The sequence below is a fragment of the Muscardinus avellanarius genome, assembly GCF_963383645.1.
Source record: "Muscardinus avellanarius genome assembly, chromosome: 12".
In the NCBI taxonomy this organism is placed as follows: Eukaryota; Metazoa; Chordata; class Mammalia; order Rodentia; family Gliridae; genus Muscardinus; species Muscardinus avellanarius.
The window spans coordinates 67,830,463-67,852,043 of NC_137798.1; the positions used below are offsets into that span (position 1 = coordinate 67,830,463).

Genomic DNA, 21,581 nt, shown 5'->3' on the forward strand with positions numbered 1-21,581 from the left:
TGGTTAGAAATATTTTTGACAGAACACCAGAAATATAGGGAATGGAGACAAATTGAAGTTTTTATTTTTAGAAGCTTCTAGAGATAAGAAGGTTTGGAATTAAAAGGTGAAATAAAACTTTGGGAGTTTCTAGAGTTATTAAACTTATTTAATAACTGGGTCAGTATTCCAGTCTTTGTAAGTTTTTTGATAACATCATTTTGTGAATAAAAACAGCTTGCTGAACATTGCTATTTCTCAACAGGGATCTATGACTGGGAGTAATGTTATCCTCCTTCTAAGCCCACAGTTTATCAACAAACCAGCCCAGTGTGCTCTATTCTGCTAGTTGACAGAATAGTCCTTTTAAAAAGGAGAAAGTACTTTATCCACTTCAATGTTCAGTAAACACAGTGTTTAGTAACCACCAGCATCCTATGAACATTTCCCCCCAAAAAGCAGAGTATCGGGCAGTGGACCTTTCCATCCTTCATCCTCCAATCACTTGAAAAACAACTCCTCTAAATAGAGTACAGGCTGTTTCACTAACAAAATCTCGTTTGATGGAAGTGCTGTAAAAGCAAGAGAGTGAAGCAACTTAAGATTCTTAATGGACATTTTGGAAAAGGAAATCAGTTGTTCTCCTTTAAGTATAACAAAGTTTAACTTCACTATAGGAAGCTATTATTCTTCTTACATTTTTATCTGTGCATTGTAATTTATATACTAATGAGATTCAAAGTGATACAAACACAGCACTTGGTTTTCCTCTGAATCTCATTACACTCTCCCTCGCTCCCCATACATGTTAGTGAGATTGGTAGCGATACCTTCAAATATGGACATAGCATTACTGAACTGTTTCCCTCATCAGTTCTCCTTTTATTCCTTTCGGCCACCCTTCCCTAACTCCTTTTAACCATTTGACTGATCTCTCTCCTCGTTTATCTGAAGTCTTCCCTGTTTCCTATTTTCTCTTCAGCTCCTATAGATGAAAGAAAATATGATTCTTGGCTTTCTGAGACTGGCTGATCTCATTTAAGATGAAATTCTCCAGTTCCATCTATTTTCCTGCAAATGACATAATTTTGTTCTTCTTTGTGAATGAGTAAAATTCCATTTTGTGTATATACTACTTGGCTGTTGTCCATCCATTAACAGACACCTAAGTTGGTTCCATAATTTGGCTGTCGTTAATTGTACTGCTATAAACAGGAATGCATTTATCACTATAGTTTTCTTATTTTAACTGTCTTGGAAAGGTACCGAGGAATGGTATAGCTGGGTCATTATTATTTTGTAAATATTTAGTCCATTTTTCTGCTGTTATTTAGAGATTTTGATGCCAATGCTAGAAAATTTTTAAGATAAATGGCATTTTATTAAAATTAAGTAGAAATATTGCTTAACATTTCTCAACTCAACTTTAAGTTTTTGAATAGCCATACTTAAAAACAAGTGTGTAAGTAGTCAAAAACTTAACATTCCTATTCCACCATCATTGCTATTAAGAAAGAAATATAGAAATTATGTGAATGAATTAATGATATGTGAATCATCTAACAAAGAATTTCATGACTTCAGAAAAGAGAAATAAGAATTTGTCTTAAAATAATAAACTTCTTGAGGGCTAATAAAATGCTTCAATCATGTTTTATAAGTTTCCACTTATTAAAATGTTAATATCACAGAACCATCTATTATTCTGATAAGATGCTTACAACTGTGTATATTTGCAAAATGTCTTACAACTGCCTTTTACTTTAAAAAAATTCTACCCTGAAGAAAATCAAGATGGCAGTAATATCTCCTCCAGAAATATCAATTTGAATAGCTATCCACACTCAAAACTACCTTTGTACGAGCTAAAGAAAGCAAGGGAGAGATCATAGTACCTGGGTTTAGCATAATACTAGTACAGTACTGACAAACACTTCCCCCACTTTGTGGCAGTAGAGGGAATTGAGTCCAGGACTGATATTTGAACCCCAAGGTGAAACAAAGCTCTGTGGATCCCCAGAGCTTCTACCACATGGCCAGTGCCCACAGGCTGGACCCACATTAGCCTGGCTGCCAAAAGACTCCTCCACCACCTCTTCCCCAACTTTAAGCAGCACTGTGTGGGAAAATAGTCCATCTCTCACAGGGTAGAACAGGGAATTAAGTGCAGAACTTTGTGAGGAAATTCAGTTTCCAGCTGGTGAAGCTCAATACTGGGCAAATCCCAACAAGCCCCTTTGCTCAGACCAATGTCTGTAGACAGAGCCTCTGCATGTATTCTGGTATGAAGCAGAGACATCAGGCCATCGTGGGATATACTTGTGTTCTGACCAACATCCCCACTGGCTGGCTGTAGAGGTCTCAAGCCATGAGTGCATGACAGCAGTATGCAGGTAATAGCAGGGGCCCTGGCCCTGGCCCTGACCTGTGCTGCACCGGGATTCACAGCCCATGAGGTCTCAGTATAATCCAGAATAGTAGCATTCATGGCCACTTGCCACCTTGCCCTTCACTCAATCCCAAGCAGCACAATATGGAGAGTGAATAGCTGTGGGGAAAAGAAGTAGATAACTTCCAGGTTGCAAAGGAGCCTAGGGCCATTCTATCCACAGAGAGGTCCAGTATAGGCAGAACCCTGTAACATCTGGCCATAGACCAGATACTATGGATGAGGTGTCTGAGCTTACCCTGACCCCAGACAGACACTTGCAGAAATGAACTCTCCTTTAGGTCCTCCTTTAATCAGTCCTGTACAACACACCAACTGGATTTGTGACAAACTGGGGCCTGGGGCACCCTCTAGTGCTGAAATAGGGACAATGTGTCAACCATGGACTATGGCAAACCTGGACTGAGGGCTCCATCTAGTATTGGGAGAGCAGCAAAAAGCACAGAGACCGTTTCTAAAAATTGTCTGCTTAGAATTTCTAGAAAAAATAGGTGCAAACAAAGCCAAAGTATTAAGCTGGAATAAATACTTATTCCTAACAAGTGTGTAGACATTGTTATTTGCCAATAAGCATAAAAAATCTTCAGAGAACTTTGAATGTACTTAACAGACAAAATAACATTATGTTAAATGAGATTAGCCAGTCACAAAAAGTGAAGAGTCATAGGCTTTCTCTCATATGCATAAGCTGGGAACTAATTGGGATAGCAGAGGGACTCCAGATAATGAAGGAAAAACCTCAGCGGAGCGAGAGAGGTGGTCTATGAGAAAAAGAGGGGAAAGAGTGAGGTTCATTAATAGAAATACTACCACTGACTATGAGTACATATGTAAAAATACCAATTTCAATCTCAGTACTTTGTATTAGGAAGGGGGCAGTAGGGGATATGGGGCAAGTGGTCATCAAGTGGTGTGTATATGTATGTCTGTCAGTGTGATTTACATTATGATGTGAGACTATAATGCACCAATAAAAGCATATTTGCATCTCTCTGATTGGGAGTGATGTTGAGCATTTTTTCATGTATTTATTGGCCATTTGAATTTCTTTTGTGAAGTGTCTACTTAGTTGCCTTGCCCATTTTTTATTGGATTATTTGTTTTCTTAGTACTGATTTTCTTGAGTTCTCTCTGTAGTCTAACTATTAGTCCTCTAATCAGAGTAGGTGGCAAAAATGCAAATCTAAACTACCCTGAGATTTCACCTAACTCCAACTAGAATGGCAATCATTCAAAACACAAACAAGCTGGGCATAGTAGTGAATGCTTGTAATCCCAGCACTTGGGAGGCTGAGACAGGAGGATCACACAAGTTTGAAGCCAGCCTCAGCTACTTAGTGAGGCTCTCAGGAACTTCATGAGACCCTGTTTCAAAATAAATGTAAAATAGGTCTGGGGTATAGCCCAGAGGTAGAAAGCCCCTGGGTTCCATCCCCAGTACCACACACACAAATCACACACACACGCGCACACACACACACACACACACACACACACACACACACGAGCAAATGTTGGCAGGATGTGGAGAAGTGGTAACTCTAATACACTGTTGGTGGGATTGCAAATTAGTGCAACCACTTTGGAAAAAAATATGGAGGAACCTCAGAAGAATGGGAATGAACTTACCATATGACCCAGAAATACCACCTCTGGGTATCTACCCAAAAGAAAGGAAACCAAACTACCAAACTAATCCATGTGCATCTATGTTCATAGGTGCACAATTCACCATTGCCAAACTATAGAACCAGCCACAATGTCCATGAATGGATTACAAAACTATGGGATATGTACACAATGGAATTTTACTCACCCATAAATAAAAACACACATCATTTACAGGGAAATGGATGGAACTGGAGAACATTATGCTAAGTGAGATTAGTCAGTCACAAAAAAAATAAGAAATTGGATGCTCTCCCTAATATGTGAAAGCTAGGGAGAAAATGGGTCATAGGAGGAACTCTAGATGAAGAATTAGATCCTATAGATGAGCAAATAAGGTGACCTGATGGGATTGGAGGGGGAAGAGGGAAATTCTCTAATATAAATGATGTACTTGAACAAACATATCAAAACCAACTCTAAGCCAAACATGAAAAGGAGGGAGGGGAAGGGAACGGGGCAGGAATTGGGTAAGGGATAATTGGGTTATGTGTGCATGTATGTCTCCACCATCTTGTACTCCATTAAGATGTATGACTACAATGCACCAATAAGAAGTTAAAATAAATAAATAAATAAAAGCATATTAAAAAATAAGGTGCCAAAGCTGGCCATAAATGAAATCAATATGTAGGACCTTTCACAGAATTGAAAACAGATATACTAAGGACATTCAACAAATGTCAAGAAGACAAAAGAAACAATTCTGTATATTATCAGAGAAAGTTAAGAGACATACTGAAATACTAAAAAAAAAAATTGTTGCACTGAAAAGTATGCAAATCAAAACAGAAACATGATCAATGGATCAAACAGAAGAATCAATAAGCTCAGAAAAGGCTAATTGAAAGTACATAGTTGGAGAACAAAAAGAAAACAGAATGATAAAAAGTGAAGAAACCTATTGTGAGCATTGAAACAACATTAAAAGGACAAATATTGGGTTAAAATGGTTTAAAAGGTACTTGAAAATGCCCCAAATGCAGAAAGTTTATTCAAAGAGATAATAAAAAAAAATTCCCCAACCCTAAAAAAGAGATACAAATATGCATATGAAGGCCAAAAGTCACTAACCATGGTCAACTCAAATCTATCACAAGATATTATAGTCAAGCTTTCAAAGGTCACATACAAACTGGAGATTGTCAAAGCAGCAAAGGAAAGAAACAACACATACAGGTGTTCCAATAAGCTGAAAATGGACTTTTAGCAAGGACATTATAGATGAAAATAGAATAAAATTGACATTTCCAGACAAAAATACAATCTCAGAGAATTAATCACGACCAGGTCTATTCTACAAGAAGTAATAGAAACAACTCTTCGAACTGAAGAAACAAAATGATGACAAGTAAGAATATTGAACATTATAAAACTCACTGGTAAAAATAACCATACAGAAAAATTCAGAATTCCTTAATATTGTAAACATGCTATCTAAAACCATTTTTGTCATTAGTATAAAGACCAAAAACAAAACCATTCATAACAATGACATTAATATTTTAAGAGATAAACAATATAAAAAGATGTAAAATGGAATATTTAAAATTTGGGAAATAATGTAAATAAATAATGTAAATATAAATTATATTTTATCATTTTTCTTCTATTGTTTTTCCTATATTTATGAACAACTTTTTCATTTCAAGATGTCTTGTTATAATCAAAATAAATTTTTAAAAATTGTTATTGGTATATTTTAGTCATATAAGGGAATATAAGATGGTAGGAGCATACATACACCCATCATTCATTTAGCCTTTACCCACGTCCCACCCCACTCCGTCACCCCACCCTCCTTCTCATGTTTGGCTTTGATATGTTTGTAAATGTACATCATGTACATTAAAAGCCTAATGGTTACAAAAAAGCAAAAACCTATAATCAATCAAAAATAACAAGCAAAGAACTAAAACACACTCCTAGAAAAAAAAAATCACTTAAATACAAGCATTTGATAAAGAAAAAGCTAGAAAATAACTAGAAAAGTTCTAAAATAGCAGTAGTAAGAACTTATCAATAATTACCCTATGTATAAATGAATTAAATTATCCAAGTAAAAGACATAGAGTAACTGAAGGGATAAAAAGTAATGCCCAACTATGTGCTGTTTACAACAAATTACCATACATTTTATCTTCTTCAGTACATTAAATATGCACACACAAATACATTCTGCTTATATATTTACTCTCCTCATTTAGGTCTTACTCAAAACTTATCTCAGAGGGCTTACCTGACCATACTGTTCAATTATTCTCTCCCTCCATATCACGATCCATCTCTTTACAAAGGCTTATGTGTTTTATTAAATATTTTTCTAATTTTTAATTTTTAGGCTTTCATTTGTGCATTGTACCCGTACATCAAAGTGAGATTTAAGTGATACATACATAAATGCACAGAGCACTTGGGGCACTTCCTTTCCCTTCTCACCCTGATTCTCCCTTCTCTCTCCCTCTACTTGTTAGTGAGATCTGGGCAGTGATGCTTGCATACATGGACACAAGATTGTTTGAAAAGGAAGACTGAAGAAAATGGTTCAAAGATTTATTCTATGTATCACTATCTTAATTTGCATTACATAAATATTTATTTGTTATCTCTCTTCCCTAATAGGAATGAAAATTCCATGAAGGTACTTGGCTTGGGCCTAGTCCTTTTTGCTCACTACTATATTTCCCCAAAATATACTAGTTCCTGGAACATACTTAAGTATACAAATAGATGGCTAGTAAGTTTATACAACAAAGGCAAAGAAACAGTTTTTAGAAAACATTCTTTTCTCACATAAAAATCTCCTAAAAACTCCTAATACAAAAATAAAGAAAGAATATACATTATTAAGGCAAGTAGGGGAGTGAAATATTTAGTGGCTAAAGTAATACATGTCCTAGCCATCTTATGACAGTAGGTAAATAAGAAAAATCCATCATCATTTACCAAACAAGAATAGCCAATGATTAGTCTGGCCAATTGTATAGACCTGGTATATTATTTTACCATTTGAATGTTAACACTATACAGCCAATTCACATACTTCACTAGCAATAATTGGTATGATTCTTGACAATTTCATAATACTCTTATATCCTTTTGTTACAGCCTTTTAGACTTAAGACAACTGCAGTTTTGCAAGCTTTTCATATTCAGTCTTACTTATCACACACCGGTAAAATATCATATCTAAAAAGTCTACATTCCTCTTATTAACACAAAAGGATTATTTTGGAAATAATTATGGTAGATTACATATGCCTAAAATTTTCTGATATACCTTCCGTTCAGAGGCAGAGTTTATATCCCTTCCTTTTGAATCTGGGCATATTCCGTTCAACCAATGGAACATGGTAACCATGACCCGTTCAACCAATGGAACATGGTAACCATGACTAGTTCTGTGACTTTGTAACAGTATTTGGGCTCAGGTGTTATGAACTATAAACTTTTAATTCCTCCCTATTTGAACACTTGCTCTTAGAATCTACTTTCTGTACTATGACAAAGGCCCTGTATTTGTCTAGATATGTCTTCACATAGAGGAATAAAGACTGATGTTCAAGAGCCTTGGCTGACCTGCCAGCTAAGTCCTGGTAAAATCTGAAATATTGATATGGATATGCATTTTTATAACACTTAAGACTATATAGTTGACAGACATTGATAAGATTCAAGTTATGATTGAGAATTTTCTTTTTTGTATGTGGCACTTGGGATTGAACCCAGGGGCCTTCTCCCTTTGAGCTATGCCCCCAGTCCTATTTTTATTCCTTATTTTGAAACAGGATCTCACTAAATTGTGGAGGGCCTCACTAAGTAGCTGAGGTTGGCCATGAACCTGAGATTCTCCAGTCTCAGCCTCCCAAGTACTAGAATTACAAGCATGCACCATCACTCCTGGCTTGGTTGAGAATTTTCTATGAATCTATTCTTGTACATACAAGCACATACTTTGAAAGCATCAGATTACCAGGTATCTGGCCAAGCCAATTAAGAAGTTGATTTTTCTGGCACACTCAAGCCATCCCAGTTCATATCACATGAGCTAGAAATAACTCATGCCCTACTATCTCTGCATAAATTGTAGATTCACAAGTTTAATAAATGGTGGTTACTATTTTAGCCCCTAATTTTATTGGTTATTAAATTATAATGAATAGATTAAGCCATAATAAAAGAGTGATTCTCACTTGTTAATTCTTGTTTTAATTTCCTGCGTTTTGGAGGTCTTGTTGAAAAAATTACTGCCTGTGCCTATATGTTGGAGTATTGAGCCTATGCCCTCCTCTAATAGCTTCACAGTCTCTGGTCTAATTTCCAAGTCGTTGATCTATCTCAAGTTGATTTCTGTGCACAGTGAGAGGTAAGGATATAGTTCCATCTTTCTACAAATGGATAGCCAGTTCTCCCAGCACCATTTGTTGAAAAGGTTGTCCTTTCTCTAGCATATGAGTTTGGCCCCTTTGTCAAATATCAATTGACTATAAGCGTGTGGGATTGTTTCTGTATCTTCTATTCTGTTCCACTGTTCTGTATGCCTGTTGTTGTGTCAATGCCGTGCAGTTTTTACTACATTATATTAAGTGAGATCAGCCAAGCACAGAAAGAGAAGAGATATATGTTTTCTTTAATATGCCCAAACTAGGGAGTATTAGGGATATCAGAGGGATTCCATATAATGGAGGTGAAACCTCAGCAAACCTAGAAAGGAAGGGTAGGAAAGGAAGAAGGCTGAGGTTGATTAATGGAGTAGCTACATTTGAATATATGCATAAGTGTGAATGTAGCATGGTCAACCTAGACACTCATTATTGCAAGGGGGAAAAGGGAAAGTGGGATGGGGGTGGGTAAGGCACCAATCACTATGTAAATGTATGCCTTTTCCAATATGATCCACATACAAATAAAAATTTAAAAAATTTCAATATAAAACAGAGTGATTCTCAATTGGGTAGAGGACCTAGGGCAGGAGGATAGTGAGTTTTTTATGACACACATCACAGACCAAAGTTACAAATTTTTCCAAAATATACTTTGAAATTGAAAAATGCCTATTATTTTATAATATAAACATTTAAGTCATGAATACATACTTAGTATTTTAAAAATGAGATGAGGTTTTCCAGGAGTGGTGGCACACGCTTGTAATCCCTGTGCTTGGGAGGCAGAAACAGGAGGATCGCACAGGTTTGAAGCCAGCCGCACTGGCTTAAGAGACCCTGTTTCCAAATAAATATATAAAATAGGTCTCAAAGTGTAGCCCGGAGGGCTTCCAGGAACCCCCGTACCACCAAAAAAAAAAAAAAAGAAATGAGACTAGGTTTAAAGATTGGAAAGTGCTATTATAACTATTCACAGATATTAGTTATTCATTTAAGAACCATTAAATTCAGTAAATATTTATTAAATACTTATTATATGCTAGCTACTATTTTCTCATCTTCAAATATTTTCTATTATTTCCTATAGAAAAGTATTAGTCTTTATCTCAAATCTCATTCTTTGAAAGAAGGCAAATAGTCTCTTGTTCATAGTTTACAAAAAGCCACTAAAATCTCATAGCTGTTCCAAGGATATAAATGAATTGCAGTTTATTTCTCAGGATTAAAGAATTTGTCGTGCAAACAAAAGAAAATCTATATTCAGGTCATTAATCGCAACAGCTTCCATGCATGCAGGTTAGTTGCTCATTAAGCATACAACATAATGGTATTTAGGTCTCTAAAAACAATATGTTCTCCAGTCACTTCATTTTGTTTGTTCATTAGGTCAAGCTGCATACATTCATCTCATTAACAATCTTTCCTTTTAGATTTTTTGTGCCTATTCATAATGACATCCAACATATAATTTTTAAAATTTTTGTATTGGTACTTTGTAGTCATACATCTTAATAGGATAAAAGATGGTAAAGGCACACGTGCACACATCACTCATTTAGCCCTTCCCCAATTCCCTACCCAACATATATTTTTCCTAATTTTCTTCCATGTATAAATCTTGGCAAATGGCCACTGGCTTTAGGCTGAGGAGTCAAAAATACTAACATAGGAAATTATGTCCCATAAGTGGCCCAATCATCATTTTCCTTTTTGTATATATCCACTAATGTCCACCTATAGTAATGATATTTAAGATGTGAAAGGAAAATGTTCCATTAATCTGTGATTATCTGTGCAGCACGCTGCTTGGTAAAATATTTGAAATGGCGTCAAGTGCTTTAGAACAAGCTGAAGAAGCTGAGCTGCAGAAACCTCCAATTTCAAAGCCACTGTCCTCTCACATCTCTTACAGCAGCTCTGGTTTCCCTGGATGCTTTTTTGCAAGGACCCAAATATGTAGGCACCCTCTGGGTAATTACAGATGAGCCAGGCACTTTCTTTTTCTAGTCTCCATTTAATCTACACCAGTTTCACCTAGTATCTGGACAGTCCAATTATTCTCCAAGAAGTGAATCTAATTAATTTTTTTATGTTAAGTGCAATTAATATTGAAAACTAATTTATTACTCTCTATGTGAATGAACTCAACTAGTAAGATAAGTTAGAACACAGAAGGGACCATTTTTTAGAACTTATCAAATTTTAGCATAATATTAGAACTAGTCTTGTGATTACTGTAACAGCTGACTTTGCAAAAATTGTCTCAACAATTGCATGCTAATGATAATTGGTGTGATTTTCTATTGAATCCTAAAGATTGATTTAATCTTAATAAGGTGAACATGAACCTTCATTAATCAATTTCTATGATTACATCAAAGATGGAAGAAATGATGGGAAGAAGAATGAAAAGATGTAGGAAATTATTGATGCAAAAGAGCCATAAGAAATTAAAGTAAAAGTAAAAACAAAAAATTAAAACTCCAAGATATACTGGGCACGGTGGCATGTGCCTGTAAGTCCCAGCACCTGGGAGGCTGAGGCAGGGGATCACTGGAGCCCAAGAGCTCAGCCTGGGCAACATAGTGAGTATCCCATCTCAAGAGGAAAGAAATGAAGAGATAAATGAAAGAAAGGAAGGAAGGAAGTGAAGGAGGAAGGAATGGAGGAAAGAGAAGGGAAGGGGCAGAGAAGAGAAGAAAAAAGAACATCAAGACAGCTTTATCACCACATTATTCTTCTCTAATTATATCCTACATGGCAGGTAAATTCACTTTTTATTCTCTTTAATCTAGAACAATTCATTTAAATGCCTAAAAAAGCAGTAAAGTTATTTTGTTTATAGAAGTTTTGTAATTAGTCCAAAAACTATTTGGTCAATATAGAAAAAAAACCTCTGAAATAAATAGAACAATAATAGTAGATGTTCAGTGAATGCTGGTCTCAGCATTTCAGGCTCATTTCTGATGGGTTACACAATAGTTCCCAAACATGTCCACTCCCAGACACCCAAAGACAATCAGAGATTAAAACTGTATATTATCTTTAGAAGCTCCTAGCTCTCTTTCGGTGCCCATCTCTTCCTCTCCTCTAGTACACCTCATACTAGGCTAAGGAATGTGAGCCCACCCCATTGCCACTCCTTGGCTATGCACTTGCTAGCTAATATGTCTAACCTAGACACACACACACACACACACACACACACACACACACACACTTTGAAGGAGAGCTGTCTTAGGCACTAAACCACAAGTTCAAGTAAGCACACTCTTTTCAATGCAATGTTGGACACTTGTCATTCTTCTCCAGATTGCTCGGGACTATTAAACCCAGTTTGGAAGAAAGCAGAGGAAGGGGAAAAGTAAGGGAGAGTACACAGCACATTCATAAACATATCAAAGTCAGTCACTAAACCAAACCTGAGAAGGAGGGAAGGGGGAGGAAATGGGTTGGGAATTGCTGAGGGGCTAAATGAGTGATGTGTGCATGTACGCCTCTACCATCTTGTACCCCATTAAGATGTTTGACTACAATGTACCATTAAAAAGGGAAAAAAGAGCACATAGCAGGAGATTGCTGTCGATGCATAACTACTCAGAGAGTGCCAAAAGAAAAAAGAGATCCTTTCATTTGACATCGGGTTTTCAAAATTCATGGTTACAAAGAAAAACTAAAACCAGCTGAATACTAATGGCTAAAAGAAAACGGGTTTGTATCAAGTGATGCAGAACTGGACAAGGATTGGCACAACACACAACTTTATTGTCTCAAAAAGGAGAACACCAATTTGGAAAAGACAGCATGATTGACATTTCTTTTTGCAACTGAGGATATTATTTGATGCTACTTTATATCTTTCTTGGCATATTGTAAATTATACATCATAGTGAAGTTCAAAGTGATTAAATATACATATGCACATCACTTGGTGTATTTCCTTCTGTGTCTCACCCCACAGCCACACCCACCCTCCGTAGAGCATTAGTGAGAAGGTTATGACATAATATTGTTTGAACTGTTTTATTCCTCAATTCTCCTTTTTCCCATCCCCACCTTTCTTCCCAGATCCCCATCCACACTATTCTGTTGGTCTCACTCCTCATTTATCTGAAGTCATTTTGTTTTCTATTTTCTCTCTACCTCTGAGCTACACCCCAGCCCTATTTTTTATTTTTTATTTTTAAACAGGGTCTCAGTGAGTTACAAAGGGCCTCACTAAGTAGCTGAGACTGTCCACGAACCACGATCCTCCTGTCTCAGCCTCCCAAATGCTGGGATTACAGGCGTGCACCACCACACCCGGCTCAATCCCTCACTTTCTAAGAATGGCTAATCTCACTTTGCATAATATTCCCTAATTGCATCAATTTTACTGCAAATGTTATAATTTTGTTCTTCTTATGACTAAGTAAAATTCAGAGTGTTTATAGAACATTTTTACCCATTCATCTGTTGATAAAAACCTAGGTTGGTTCCATAATTTGGCTATTTTGCAAATTATACTGCAATAAAACCGGGTATGCTATACCGTATATTATATCACTAGATTATTCTGACTTTAATTCCTTTGGAAAGATACCAAGGAATGGTATAACTGGGTCATATGGTTGTTCAATTTCTAGTCATTTGAAGAACTTCCATACTGATCACTATGGTGTTAATACTAATTTATGTTACAAACACTAGAGAAAAGATAGCCTTTTCAACCAATCATTCTAGAAAAAAAAGAATATTCAAAAGAAGACTGAAATGAAACCATTATCTCTCAAACTGTATAGATATCAACTCCAGATGAATCAAAGACCTAGAAATTAGACCAGAAACTTTTAAATTGTTAGAAGAAAACAGAAGACCAACTCTCCAACATATAGGCACTGTTAGAGACTTCCTCATAAAGACTTCCAAAGCACAGAAAATAAAATTGAGAATCAATAAATGGGATGACATCAAATGAAAAAGCTTCTGTTCAGCAAAGGAAAGAATTGAGAGTCTGAAGAATAAGTTAACAGAATTGGAGAAAATCTTTGCAAGCTATTCCTCTGGTAGAGGACTAATATCTAGACTGAATAAATAACTCAATAAAGTTTAAAACTAAAAAAATATAATCCAACCAAAAAATACATAAAAAATAAAACTATTCAACATCATTAGTAATCAGAGAAATTGAATATCAAAACTACATTGAGATTTCATTCATTTAGAATGGCAATCATCAAGAATAAAAACAATAATAGATACTGGTAAAAATATGGGGAAATAGATATTTATACACTGTATTTGTAAATTTGATATTATTTTCTATCTCTAAAATGTGCTTTTAGTGTACTTAAGATATAATTGAAAGTATAACATTTCACAAGTTAAAAACTGATGACGTGTTTTGGCATATCTATTTTATTTCTTTTTTTTCCTTTGTTAAGTTAGAAGGTACATTTCCCATTCTTTCATCTCCATCCTCTCTCTCTCTCTCTCTCTCTCTCTCTCTCTCTCTCTCTCTCTCTCTCCTCTCTTCCCTCCCCCCCCACACATATACACATACACACACAGATAATTAATGGCATATTTTGGTAAGAAAAAGGTTACTTAATTTTTAATATTCTTTTTATACGCATCTACAATACATGGAGGAGATTGATTTACAAGTATACACAGAACTAGGACTATAAGCATATTTATAAAATGTTAACAGTTGTTATTTCAGGGCAGTAGAATTTGTAGTGATTTTTTTGTTTTAAAGAAATTAAAGTTCACAAAACTTCAGGGAGTTTTTTATTTATCTTTTAAAACTAGGCATGTACCATTTTTATTTTAAAAGATTACTAGAATATATTACTTATATATTTAGAAAGGTAGAAGAAGCTATAAATTCCTTTAAAAAATAACAAGGTCAATTCCCACATGATATATACTTGGAATGGCATTAAGAAACCTGATTGTAATAACAGTGATTGCAAACCTTTTCTTGGTGCCTATTATGAGCTTTATGTACATTATCTCTTCAAATCCATATGATAACCCTAAGTTACTGTCTTATCCTCATTGTAAATATAAAGGAACAAATTCAGAAAGTTGATCTAACCCAAGTAAAACCAGAACTTCAATTTCTTTTTTTTAATATTAGAGCTTCAATTTCAACAACTACACAATCTAATATTCACCTCAGCTTCAAAATTGATATTACAAATAATATTTTGCTACATATAGACCTATTGTAGTAAATATAAGCTGCTTACTAGTCACCAACATAGCCAAGAGTTCTTCAGCGTGAACATCAGATCTCAAAAAGTTAAGTACTGCCAAAAACTAGAATGTAGACCAAGTGGAATTAGTATGCATACCTTAAATAGGTACCAATGAATTTTATAGGACCATCACTAATAAACTGGATTATGATTAAAAACAAGGAAACTTTAAATATCTTAGGGATATTACACTACCCCAAACCCATCTACCCCAAAAGAAAAGAAAATCTAAAATCTCTATAACACAAGAAAAAATTACTTTTCCTATGCTAAGGAAGACAGCTTATTCATTATGATACACATCAACACTAATCAGACATTAATCTCTATTTTGAAAGAATTAAAAATTCAAGAAAATTAAGTATAGAGTTAGTGATGAAATTTTAAATTAGCAAATCTTGGAGGGAAAAGTACCCAGGAAACATGAATGATGCAAATATAACATTTATAATATCTCTGTCACCACGGGCAAATATTGTTTTATTAAAACCATTACTGCAACCACTGATCTTGCATTGAAATCTAGATTAGACTCTCTGCTAATGCTTGAAGAAGGCTGTTTTCACCTTCCACTGAGTTCCTCCTTCCATTTTCTCAAATATTGGACTCATCCCACTGAACTCATAAGAATGTAAGCATGTCTTTCACCAGCACATTCCAAACACTTTCTTTAGGGCATTGGAAAGAATATTTGCTTCAGACCTAAAGATACTATCATAATTACCATTTTCCTGCTTTCCTTTTAACCTGGAAACTACACTAAAAGTCAAGTTTCAACCCAGATAAATAAAATTTTGAGTGGGTGGAGTGCAAACTTTCATTTGGAAATGAGAAGACAGATGAACTATTATGAACTTTGCTCTGTAAACACTCCCCTTTCTTTCTCTTTCTCTCTCTCTCTCTCTCTCTCTCTCTCTCTCTCTCGATGATAGGTGAATATAGATAGATATAGATATATAGATATCTTTTACTTGGTGGAATGCAAACCAAGATACAGCATTGAAAGGTGAAACTATGGATACCTTTTGGGTAAAGGACACCACTGTTCTTCTGAGGACCATTTAGGCTCCTATTTCCACATAATCCTTTTTATTAAACCAACCACTAAGACTTTTTCATTCTTCATTCAGAATAGCTCTTATTGCTTACTTGCAAAATTAACATCCATAATTTAGTCATATTATCCCATGGCTAAGTTACCATAACAGTTTCCTAACTATCCTGTCTCCAGTCCTTCATAATACAGTTTGCACATAACCATTAGGAAAAATTGATAACCTGCTTTGTTGAGGATCATTCTAGTTATTCATGGAAATTAGCCATTCAGATGATGATGGGCCACTGAATGTGATAGTGCACCCCTGAAATTCCAGTACTTGGGAGACTGAGACAAGAGGATCACAGGTTTGCAGCCAGCATCAGCATCTTAGCCAGGCCCTCTGCAACTTAGTGAGACCTTATTTCAAAATAAAAATAAAATAAGGCTGGGGTATAGCTCAAAGGCAGAATTGCCCTGGGTTTAATTCTCAGTAACACACACACACACACCAAAAAAAAATTTATAATAGAAATCTACATATAACCAATGGGCAAAATTTCTTAAAACAATAATTTCTGTGATTTTTCCTTAAAGAAATATTTATTAGTTTGTAAAGTTACTCTGAAAGGACATAGATAACTATGCAATGATAAAAAGGTTTTATCAAACTTGGTACTTTGTATTTTTTTCAGAAATTAATTTTTTACTTTCCTGCCTAGAATTTGAGCTCCTGGGAAGAAGAAACTATATTCTTAACTTATTTTCCCACCAATTCAGAGTTTTGCCCAGTGAACAAATAGATCAAAGTTAATTTACCTTGGCTATAAAGTTATTTTTTTAAAAAGAGAAATAAGTTTTTTTCTGATCATAAACATATAATAAAGCATTACCACAACTAAATCTCTCTAGCTGCCTGATATGGTGCATGAATTTTCCTAATACCCATTAAAAACTCAGGTACTGAATAACAAACAATTCATCAAAAGAGGGAGAATATAATTCTTAAATGGATTTGTTCTCTAACTGTTTTAAAGCAAAATCAGGATCATCTATTTCCTTCCTAATACAATCAAATTGGGTTATCAACAAAAGTTGCCAAATAACATTAAAAATACAACATTGTTTGGGGACATATGAAACTAAATTATGTGAGCACAGACTTATTAAATTGTATGAGCATGGGCAAAATTTTACAAATGGTATTGTAGAGAATTCATAAATATAATTAGGTTTCATTTTTGCAATAGTCAATAATCAGTATTCACTGATATTGATTACACACTCATTGAGTGCTTGCTCTGTATAAACACAATGTTAGGCATTATGGGAGACACATGGATATACAATTTTACATACTCATTCTTTTTCCTTAATATGTGAAGCAGTTCATTAGATATACAATTTTACATACTCATTCTTATTTCTAAATATGTGCAGCAGTTCATTATAAGGCTATATGATTGTGAATCTTCTCATACTCCTTATAAATGTCCTAAACAATGTATCAGGAATCTGACAAGGTATAGACGCAATAAGAAGGCAGATTGCAGCCAAGCATGGTGGCACATGTCTGTGATCTCAGTACTTTGGAGTCTGAGAGGATGATCACAGGCTTGAGAACAGCCTCCAAAACTTAGTGAGACCCTCAGATCCTGTTTCAAAATTAGAATGAAAAAGGTCTGGGGGTGTAACTCAGAGGCAGAATGTCCCTGGGTTCAATCACCAGTACCAAAAAAAAAAAAAAAAAAAAGAAAGAAAGAAAGAAAAAAGAAAGAGAGAAAGAGGGGAAAAGAAAAAGAAAGGAAGAAAGAAAGAAAGAGACAAGTTATTAAATAACACATTTGGCAAAATGTTTCATAAGGGCAAATAGGGTCAAAGTTAAGTGGGCTGACCTTACTTTCCAAGTACTATTTATCAAAAGATCAGTTTAGCCTCGTCATTGCTAATTTAACATTACCCTTGATAACTTTCATTATTCTTCTCTAAAACACTGTTATCTCCTCTGCTTCTGGCACATAGTATTCCTCTACTGGCTCTTGTCTCCTCCCTTATCCAAGTTGCCCTGATAATTTATAACTCAAATCGACACCTTTTCCAAGTAAAATAAGACACTCTTTTTTGGGTGGGGGCTTACTGGGGATTGAAGCCAATGGCGTTCTACCACTAAGCTACACACCCAGCTATGTTTGTTTGTGTTGGCTTTGACCCTGGCCTTCAACCTACCGTCCTCCGTTTGAGCCTTTTGAATCCTAGGATTATGTCACCATGGTACCTGGGCAAGAAGACACTCTAAATAGTTGAACTAGGACAACAACAAGATGGGCAGCCCAGGGTAAGCCAGAGATAATAATATAGGTCACTCTATGCTTATTCCAATTCATTCTGTGGCTCTCTATCTCAGTCCAAGAGACAAGGTCTATGGCCTGTGGGTTATTGTTCATCACCCTGCATCAGAACTCACTCTCTAAAGAAATCTCTCCACTCATGGGATTTCAACTAGTGTCTGAACTCAGATGGTTTCCTTGTTTAAAAAAACAACCATTTTGTGTCACAAATGCCTATACTATCACTTCACTTAGATGATGTGTTCCTCAGCTGTCTGCTGCCATGCCTAAAAGGAATCCTGTTATTCTAGAATATCATTCTACCTCATATTGATTTTTTACATTAATCTGAATGAGCATGAAGTATTTTTAAAAGGCTGTAGAATTTAAAACTATTATTTTTTTTTTCTGGGACTGTATACAGATTAATTAAGCTGACTCTGAGAGCTTAAAATGGACAGTGAATTTCAAAAGATAATATGAGTGATATGAGAACTCACTCATACATATGTTTTTAAAAAATATTTATAGCCAAACTGAGTTAGAAAAGGTGTAAAGGAATTTGATTTGATGGAGCAGCCAAAATCTGCAAACTGTAGTCTATTCGAGCACTACAATTCTCTATGATGGTAACAGATGTTTCTCAAAAAAAATTAGTTTTTGGATCAAATAAGTTTCATTAATGTTGCATATTAATTCTCTCTCTTGGAAGTCCCAATTCACATTAGCATATCACAATGCACATTAGCATATCAAAAGCGCTAAGAATCTTTGCAGTAAAGACACCATTTTTCATACTTGTTTGTTCTTGGAAGGCTTTGTGATCATTGGAAGCCTACAAACACTGTGCAGCTCTCCATGGAAAACTACTTTACAATCACTGCAGCAGATAGAAGCCAGCAGGCTCTGGCATCGAGCCTTTTGAGACCCCTGCCACAATCCCAGGATGCTGATGCAGGCTGGCAACTGGGGAGCCTGCCTTGGTAAATCTAAAACCAGGCAATTGCTGCAACAACCAGCCTCAGAGATTGAGGTAAAGAAGGAACCAGTTATGCAAGGTAAAGCCTAAACCTGTGGGAAAAGCAAGAGTAGGAGTTCACGGTGGTAAGGCCCAATGTGAATTTGACCAAGTGATAAGACAGTGGCAGGGAGCAAAGTAAAGGACAGTGTATGTGAGTTAGCAGAGGCTATTGTTTTCCTACCAGCACTGGGTGTTTAGACAAGAATTCTGTATTTCTCTGCTACAATGCTTTGTGTGTCTTAAAGTAGCATTCCAAAATTGACTCTTAAGTCAGTGTTTGATGAATAAAGGGTAAAATGATATTTAGGAAAAATAAAGCTTAACTTGCAGTTTTAAACTAGTGGAATGAATTTAAAAAAAAGATAAATGACAGAGAAGTAAGCTACTATATTGATCATTGTCCCTAGGAAGAAAGAAATGATGAATATTTGGACTGAGAATATGAAGAAGACAAACTAAATCAATAGGCTTGAATAAAAATACACAAAACAGAATGGCTAAACTTAAGTCAGAAGACTAAAACAGTTCTATTCTCTCAAGACTTGATGGGCCAGGGAACTATCTATGATATCTTAGCTCTCTGCATATTCCATCTGTATAGTTTGCCTTTATGTTGGCCTGAACCTATCCAATCCTCTTTAAAATCACTTCTCTGTATACTTTTAGCTTCTCTATGTAAAGTGAAAATTTATTATTGACAGGAAAGCATTTTCTATGAATTGTATATTTCCTAAGACAATCTTGTTTGCTGTTGGAAGCAATAAATTAATTGGTATAAAGATAAATGTTTTTCAGCAAACACTAAGTTATTTCATACATGTCCTGGGACATTTCACTGACTTATTTTAAGGGTTTCAACCCTAGGTTTAAACAAGTTTGGATCTAAGGAGTAACAGAGTAACACCCACAAGACTGTTATGGATCTGACAATTATATCATCAAATTAGAGGAACAAATCCATGTTATATATGTGAAGACATAAAAACTCCACCATCTGGAAACATTTTAAACAGAATACACTGCTCTACTTACACTTCTCAGAAAGTTTGATTTCAAGAAAATGAGTATTCTGCCTATTAAAACATTCTACCCTCAGACAATTCACTAAGAGCTGGACAAAAAAAAAAGCTTAGTTAATTACTTACAATGGATGGAACCAATTCAAACCTGTTAGGTTAACAGAAATTACATTGGTTTTACAACTTTCAAAGACTGTAAGTAGTCCTGATTTTGATAAAACTGTACCACCTTTCTAATTTTCAAGACTGTGGACACCATAACACTGAAGTATCCAATGAAACACTGCACACATGATACATTACTTAATCTCTTCTCTTACTCTCTACCACATTACTAAGTTTTAGTCCCTTCTAATAACAGTTCATATGAAATGGTCACCTTTTCAATAAATTATTACTGCCAAGGTTTGACATGTATGGAATAAAGCCATATCAAGTTCATTCTACTGGGGACATCATTGTGGCAGAAATGTCAACTATAATAAGCATGTGATGAAGAAGATCTTCGAGACTCCTGTCAGGTAGTAGCTAACCTGACAGTAGGTTAAAATTGAACATTTACATGAAGAGGCTGGGTGACCAAGCTGACAGCTGTCATTAGCACTGTGAAGAAGAAATATGCCACTAGAGTGTTCTGGCTTTCACAGTTTACAGGTGCTTTCACATTCCAGTTCAATCCTTCTTACAAACAGGAGATGGATCAGGCATTCCTTTCCACTTACATATGAGAAATTTATCTTGTCTTCCAATCTGTATTGGTTTGGGTACTCATGATCTCTCCATCGAATAACTGCAACCACCACTGTGTGTGTGTGTGTGTGTGTGTGTGTGTGTGTGTGTGTGTGTGAGAGAGAGAGAGAGAGAGAGAGAGACAGAGAGAGAGAGAGACAGAGAGAGAGAGAGAGAGAGAGAGACAGAGAGAGAGAGAGAGACTGACTAAGAAAGACAGAGACACGGGATTGAAGCCAAGGGCATTCTACCTCTGAACTACACCCTCAGCCCTTTTTATTTTTTATTTTGAAACAAGTTGCTGAGATTGGCTAAGACCCTGTGATCCTTCTAAGTCTCCCATATACTGAGATTATAGGTGTGTTCTACCATGCCCAGCTTATAACCCTCTCTTAATGAAAATCATATCCCGATTGGAAAAATTGAGCAATATCAGGTTTTCTAGAAGAATAAACCCCCTGAAAATGCAGTGGCTTAACAATAACCAATTTTTGTTTGTACTTCACATCCATAGGGCAGATGTGGACCAACACAGCCCTATAGAGCAGTGACTATGGACCACATGAAAACTCAGAGATCCAGCTTGCTACCTTCTTATGGCATACACCCAGAGATCCTCACCACGGAGTGCACTCCAGAGGTAGAGAGGCATGTGGACCACTTCCTGCCACTCTTCAATGGCAGAGCCCAATGTCAGGGCCCCATCCTCACTACACAGGGACT

General features: G+C 35.7%; 1 protein-coding gene across 1 annotated transcript in view; it reads right to left on the reverse strand.

Moving 5' to 3' along the window:
* KCNH5 (potassium voltage-gated channel subfamily H member 5) overlaps positions 1–21,581 on the reverse strand; it is a gene marked incomplete at both ends in the record, with an annotated part of 301,123 nt that overhangs the window by 110,731 nt on the left and 168,811 nt on the right. The gene's annotated exons all lie outside the window — the stretch shown is intronic.